Source organism: Sciurus carolinensis, chromosome 1 (genome assembly GCF_902686445.1).
Source record: "Sciurus carolinensis chromosome 1, mSciCar1.2, whole genome shotgun sequence".
NCBI classification, from domain to species: domain Eukaryota; kingdom Metazoa; phylum Chordata; class Mammalia; order Rodentia; family Sciuridae; genus Sciurus; species Sciurus carolinensis.
Genome location: NC_062213.1, coordinates 106,971,062 through 106,979,070, shown reverse-complemented (window position 1 = coordinate 106,979,070; position 8,009 = coordinate 106,971,062).

The window sequence follows — 8,009 nt, the reverse complement described above, 5'->3', positions numbered from 1 at the left end:
GAATCAACCCCTGCAGGTATCAAAGGACAACTGCATTAATTTAAAAAACATAAAAACAAAAAAACACTTTAAACCAGGAGCAGTGACACACCCCTGTAATCCCAGAAGTGTGGGAGGCCCAGGCAGGAGGATCATTAGTTCAAAACCAGCCTCAGCAAAAGCAAGGTGCTAAGCAACTCAGTGAGACCCTGTCTCTAAATAAAATATAAAATAGGGCTGAGGATGTGGCTCAGCGGTTGAGTGTCCCTAAGTTCAATCCCTGGTACCCCCGCCAAAAAAAACCCCCACATTTTATCCATACATCTTGTAGCAAGTACCTTTCATTTATTTAATCTTCACCATTGGCAGATACTTTTATTATCTTTCTTTTATTTTTTGCAAGGATGGGGATTGAACCTAGGACCTCACACAATACTAAGCACATGGTCTCTACTACTGAACTACGTCCCCAGCCCCTATTTATTTTTTCAAATGAGGAATCTGAAGTTCAAAAATATTAAGTGACTGGCCATACTCATGCAATTAATTAGGGGCATTCAGGATTTGAACCTAAATTCATTTTGCTAAAGCCTGTGTTCTTTACTTCTGCATTGTAATGCCTCTAATGTGATCCATGTGGCACCCCTTTGGCCATAATGTGTTAGGAAGAGAGCAGGCTGCAGGAAGGAAGACCATTTAAGGGATTTTTTTTGGTACTGGGGATTGAACTCAGGGACACTTTACCAGTGAGCCACATCCCCAGTCCTATTTTGTATTTTATTTAGAGACAGGGTCTCCCTGAGTTGCTTAGCACTTCACCATTGCTGAGGCTGGCTTTGAGCTGGTGATCCTCCTGTCTCAGCCTCCTGAGCCCCTGGGATTACAGGCATGCGCCATCGTGCCTGGCCAGGGGACCATTTTGAAAAGTTTATTTATTTATTTATTTTTCGGTACTGGGGATTAAACCCAGGGACGCTTTACCAGTGAGTTACATCCCTACTCCTTCTTATTTTTTTATTTTGAGACAGGGTCACACTAAGTTGCTGAGGGTCTAACCAAGCTGCTGAGGATGACTTTGAGCTTTTGATTCCCCTGCCTCAGCCCAAATCGCTGGGATTATAGGCATGTGCCATTAACCCAAAATTTATTTTGAAAATCTGATGAAAGAAGATAAGGATTTAAACTGAGGCTATTGCTTGTAGATTTGGAGTGGAAGTGATAGACACCATATATTTTGAAATAAAAAATTACATAAGGCATGTAATGGAAAAGGCGTTTTGAGGTGAAATTCCAAATTTCCTTGCAGGTGATCTGTAGGAGAGTGGTGCCAGTCACTGCGACAGAGAAGCCTTATAGGACAAAGGCCCAAACCAATAAATTTTGCTTTAACTCATAAAAGTGGAAAATTTTGGCAGGCAACTATACATTGCTCTGAAGCTCTGGGATGAACCCTGAACTTGAGATAGATTTGAGAGTTACTAGCAATGATGCTGATTAAAACACTGATAATCAATTACATCCCTTTGAGAGAATGAAGAGAGAGAAAATAATTAAGGGCCACAGGTATATTCTTAAGGATAATCAATATTTAAGGGTTGGTTATAGAAGCAAAAGTCCTTTAAAAAAAAAAAAAGATAAAATGTCCTGGAAGGAAGGAGAAAACAGGGAAATATTGGATCATGGCAACTATGGGGGAAAAAAATCTGAAACGGATGGGTTAAATGTCATGAAACTTCATGAGATGACAGAAAACAATGTATAGACTTTGACAAAGAAAGATTGGTGATCACCGTTGGCTCAGTTCAGATCCTCCAAGAAGAAGATGCCCAGACATGACATGCTAGAGGTTTATTGCCTGTGAAGGATAAAAGGAAAGAGAGTAAAGAGGAGGCTGGGAGGGCCACAGTACAGGTCTGACACTCCTGAGAGGAGAGAAGGAGGGAAGGAAGACTGAGTAAAAAGTGCCTCAGATTGTAGTCTGAGAACCCTAGACAGGCCAATGAAGAATTCTCCAGCAAAGATTAAAGGAGTCTTGCATAGAGACTTGGCCCAACCCTAATATCCCTCCATGTTCATCATTGGTTATGGGGTGGGGAGGGCAGGTACTGAGCAGGGGCTCAGGATCACAGATCAAAAGGAAGGTGGGGCAACTGGAAGCTGTCAGCCAGCCATGCTCCTCAAAACAGTTTAAGAGCATCTTCTCCCACCTTTGTGACCACCACTGCTAAAGAAATTTTGGAGATGTTCTGTGAGTGGAGGTTGGATGGTTGTAAGCTGAAGAGTAAAAGAGGGTGGGCAAGTGCAGACTCTTCTTTGATAATGATGTTTTCAGAGAATGGAAGGAGAGAAAGAGTGACAGCTGGAGAAGTAAGATCAAGGGAGCATATGTATAGGATTGGGGGGGGGCAGAGATAAGTAGATGGAGGAAATAAACATGTCAAGAGTGTAGAATTGGTGGAGAGAACATGTTTCCAGTCCTGGAGGATACAGGAGGAGGAGGGGCAAGACCCAGGTGAAGAACGGGGAGACCTCTTTCCTGGAGTCTGGAGTAGAGGAGGGAGAAGGAGACAGAGGCACCTGGAGGCATGGAGGTAGTAAACTGGAGGTGTTCAAGCCCTGTGTTATTTTTTAAATTTCTGATTCATTGAGTAAATATACTAATGAATATAAAGTTGTTAGCATGCAGAGATGCCCAGAAAAATGTTGATAGTTTTAAATAACAGGGGAAAGTGCAGAATGAAGTTTAAGTCCTTACTATCAAACTAAGAATGAGAAGATCTCAAGAGACTGGCCATCTCTTTTTGTGAATTCCACCTGCTGCAGGTTCAAAAAAGTGATTGATTTTAGTACAAAGATTTGCTAAAACTGTATATGTTCTATAGAGTTTTTAAAAATTGTTTTTGTTTTTGATACTGGGGATTGAATCCAGAAGTGCTTTACCTCTGATCTATATCCTCAGTCCTTTTTAAATTTTTATTTCAAGACAGGATCTTGCTAAATTGCTGAGAATCTTGCAAAGTTGCTGAGGCTGCCTTGAACTTATGATCCTCCTGCCTTGGCCTCCCTGGTCCTGAGATTACAGGTGTGTGACACCATGCTCTGCTCACTTAGTGTTTTTAAATGATTCAGTTTGTCTGCTTTATTTTACCATAAAATTAGAAGTAAATTTGATTATTAAAAAAGATTTTTTGGTTAAAAGTGTTTAGCATATAGAGAAACAGTTGCCTTTATATATGGTTGGTAGAAGATTTTAGCTTTTCTGGAAGGAAATTTGGCAATGTATTGTCAAAAACCTTAAAGAATGTACATATTCATTGATCTAATAATTTCATTGTATTATCTTTATCTTTTTTTTTTTTTTTTTTTTTTTTTTGTACTTGGGTTTGAACAAGGGGCGCTCTATCACTGAGCTCCACCCCTGGAACTCTATTTACACAGGGTCTTGCTAAATTGCTTTGGACCTTGCTAGGTTGCTGAACCTGGCCTTAAACTTGCCTCAGCTTCCAGAGTATTATAGGCCTGAGTCACGATATCCAGTATACTGTTTAATTTTAGTTTATTAGCATTTTTGAGTATTCCTTCTATTTTTTTTTTTTTTTTGGTGGGGGGACTCCAAATAGTCACCCTGTATTAAAGCAAACAAGACAGATCCCAGTCCTACCCTCATCTGTAGTCTTTAAAATAAAATGCCCAGAAATTCCCTTCAATGGGACAGGTCTATATCTGTTTATCCATTTTCTTTAATTAAGCCTGCTTTTTTTCCTTCAAGCACCAGTATATAATATAAACTTGTTTCCTTTAATTTTATTTTTGCTCTAACTTTGTTGTTGTTATTTGCTTATTTGTTTTTGTAGTGCTAGGAATGAAACCCAGGTCCTCCCATATGCTAGACAGGCCTTCTACTACTGAGCTATACTCCAGCCCTGCTTTAGTTTTTAGCAAAAGTATTATTTTCTATGTCTTTACAAAGTTGTCGGTGTGCAATATTTCAGCTACATTATGGACTAACTACATTGGCTGAGTTAATTCGGGAACCTAACCATCATTTAGAACATTATTCCAGTGGAAAACATTCTGAGATCCAAATAATACATTGATGAACATCCTTTCTAAATAGATTTCTTGTTGTTCATCAAGTTAGAGATAACTGTATGTAACCTGAAGCAGATAACACTCTACAGGTGTGAAGTGTGCACGCATTACTACTACCTCATTTCTGTTCAAAAAGTTCTTCTGTCTCTTCTGCTGCAGTAGGTCTTCCTCCCTGCTGTCAAAACTGCTGGGGTTCCCACGTCTTCCCAGCTGCTTTTTCCCTACCTGCCTTGATTCCCACAGTGACTCATGGTTCAGACATTAACACACCAAAGGGCACTTTGCGACTCAGTGTTATGGCTATGATTTATACCCTAAAAGTTCATGTGTTGCAAGCTTGGCCCCCAGTGTAATGGTATTGAGATAGTGGAAACTTTGAGAGGTAAGGCCTAGTGGGAAGTATGTAGGTCATGGGAATACCATCCCTAGTGGGATTAATGCCCGTCTTGAGTGAGTTGGTTAGTTCTCAAGCAACTGAATTAGTTACTTCAAAAGCAGGTTGTTATAATGAGAGGTCATTCCACAGATTTGGCCTCTTCTGCCATGCAAGGCCAACCACCATGTTTAGACACAGCATAAGGCCTCCACCAGAATGTCTGATCTTGGACTTTTCATATTCCAAAACTATGCGTCACAATAAACCTCTTTTCCTTATAAAGTACCCAGTCTCAGATATTTTGTTGTAGCAACAGAAAACAGACTAAGAGAGTTACCATCAGTTAAGTTTTCAGACCACATTGCTTTTGTGGGAGCAGTTCTGAGTTCATTACCCCTTTTGTCAGCAGTAACTATGAACCTTCTCTGTCATTCTGTTAGAGGTAAAGACAATGCCCTTATATCTAAGGCATGTGTCTTGGTTGGAGCATAACTAAACCTGTGTTACAGTGAGAAATTTTATGGTATTTTACTACGTGTAGTCTCATTTTCCTGTTAGTAATAACTTCCCATACATGTCTAAAAATAAAGAAGTCAAATTTATAAGACTCATCTTTTTTCCAGAGACAAACTGACTTTACTTCCTGTCTCTTGAATGGAACAGAAATTCAGCAATTTGCTTTTAACAAAATGATATGAACTTCCACAGGGTACTGCCTTCTGCTAGAGGAGTGAGGGAGCATTCTAGGGGACCCATGTGATAACACCAGTGAAAGGTCCTGTTCTAAATTGGTTTGTTTTACACATAGTAACTCTTAATTTTCAAAATAATCTTTTGAGGAACTACTTTTACATTCATTTTCAGTTGAAATTTAGGTACAGAGAGGTTGACTTGCCCAAGGTCAGACAGCTCCTAGATGATGGCGTTGGGATTGAAGTCATTATTCTGGCTCAAGTGGAAGCTCTTCAACATTGTGTGGTATCTGGTCTCATTATTGTTTGGTTGTGCAATGAGCATGACAGATCTAGAGAATACTAGGTCCTGGACTAGACATGAGGATGTAACCTACCAATTCCCAGACTGATAAATGTTGGTAGGAGTTGATTTGTGAAATTAAGTGGTATTTATAATTTTACTTGTAAAATCCTCAAATTAAATCTTGAATGGAAGCCTAAAATGAAAGGCAGATGAAAGTAGAACTGCTCCTCTTGAAGTGAGGTGATAAGGGAAGAGCAGGGCCTCACTCAACTAGTATCTTTCAAACCTCCTTCATGATGGTCTAAGAGCTTTGAGCAGCACGTTTTTTGTTTTGTTTTTATTTATTGGTACTGGGATGCTTTACCATCAAACTATATCCTCAGTCCCCACCCCAACCTCCCCCCGCCTTTTTTTTTTTACTTTGAAACTGAGTCTTGCTAAGTTGTTGAGGATGGGGGCCTCAGAATTGTGGTCCTCCTGCCTCAGCCTCCCAAGTCCTGGCATTACTGGTGTGTGCCACTGTGCCCAGCTGAACAGAATGGTTTGAAAACTAGTAAGTCAAAAAAAGCAGATTCTACAATCAGGAAAGATACCTAGGTTAACTTTTAGGAAAACATCCATCCATTTTTAGGGTGTTTGGATTCCTCATCAGTAAAATGAAGATTATTCCTGTTTTACATGGTTGTGGATGATCAGAGGAGATGAGGGATGTAAGAGCACTTGAAATCTTGAAACAATAGATAAACATTAGTTTCTCTTTCTATAGAGCCTTGATTTAAAAAGTGGCAATGAGATATGAATCAATATTTGGTGCATCTTGGATAGTCTTAAGTGTTCTCAGGAAAATCAGGGAAGGGAGGGTAGGGCTGGGGGCAGTATCTAAAGCATTGTAGCTCGGCAATTTATGTTCTTTGCCTTTGAAACAATCACCAAACTGCAAAAAAGAAATTTTGTTTTAGAGATTTATTCCCAGGAAGGGGTTAACAAGGAACCAGTATCTATCTGATTCACTGCTTTCTACCCAGAGCAGCACAGGCCTAGGCAACATAATGGGTGATCAATAAAAACTACTAAATGAAAGTCACGGAGAAAATGTACAGCTAGGCATGGTGGCTTATGCCTGCAATCCCAGCAGCTTGGGAGGCTGAGGCAGGAGCATCAGAAGTTTGGGGCCATCCTCAGCAACTTGGTGAGCCCCTAAGTGACTTAATGAGACCTTGTTTCAAAGTTAAGAAAAAAAAGAGCTGGAGATGTAGCTCAGTGGTAAAATGCCCCAGTTCAATCCCCAGTACCAAAAACAAACAAACCAAAAAACAACCAAAAAAAAACACAGAACAGAACCAATGTGACAAAAAACATTTTGATAGGGTTTGGTGGCTACAACCCACAGGGGTATCAGATTTGCTAGAGTTGCATTTTGGACTTCAATATTAAATGTCAAACACCTCAAAATTTAGTCAAAACAAGAATCAATGTATAAGATCTCTTGATTTAACTTTCAAGATGTCTCTCTTAAACTGTATACTACTGATTTAATGACACATATTAGACATGTTTGTCTCAGTAGTAAATGTGGAGAACTGATTTATACAAATGTTTAAAATAAACATTAAATAGTATACATAATTCATGCATCTCAAGCTCCTATAATATCAATAGAACCAATTTTATCACTTCCATGGGAGCCATTCTGGGAGATTGCTTTTCCTAACCTGGATAATATTTCAGGCTTATGCATTTAAAAACTCTAGTAGGTGACTGCAAGATTCCAACCTCATCCTCCCCCATCAGACATGTGGCTGCCTCTATCTTTAGAAACATTTAATAGCATTTTAACTTCCAATATTGTGCTACCCATTTTTACTTTTTACGATTCCTATAAATGACAATCAGAATTTGTACTAAGAGACTAAGTTCAGTGTCTTCGGTTGAAAAACAACCCCCCCCCAACCAGTGGTTTATGAATGATTTTGGTGCAAATGTGAAGTAAATTATGTGTAGAATATAGTCACCAAAGAATGATCAATTTGCTAGTTTCTGAATCTGAACCATTTTAAGCTCCTTTCAGCACTAGAAAGAGCATTTGTTATTTTTGTGTTCCATCAATTCCAGTTTTCTTTTATTAAGGCAAAGAACCACATTTCAGTGGGGTATGGGAAGGTACAACTATAATCTGCACTTGTGAGGCAGAAGCAGGAAGATGACAAGTTCAAGGCCAGCCTGGGCAACTTAGACCCTATCTCAAAACGAAAACTTTAAAAAGTGCTGGGGATGTAGCTCAATGGTAGAGTACTTGCCTAGCATGAGAAGTTCAATCTTCAGCAACACACACACACACACACACAAACCAACAAAAACTACATTTGATTGTGCAGTTATTTTAAGCATTGCAAAATATTCTCAGGCAGTTTGCAAAATGATCACTAGCAAAGCCTCTTGGCCCCCTTTTCATGTATTTACGGATATCAAATAACTCATGCAACTATGTTGGCCTTTCAATGACCTTGAATATTGCTTATTAGGAGAAATGAAAGCTAACTAGCAGTGATGCATAGGAGGTCCCCTCAGAGTCCAAATAAAAAAT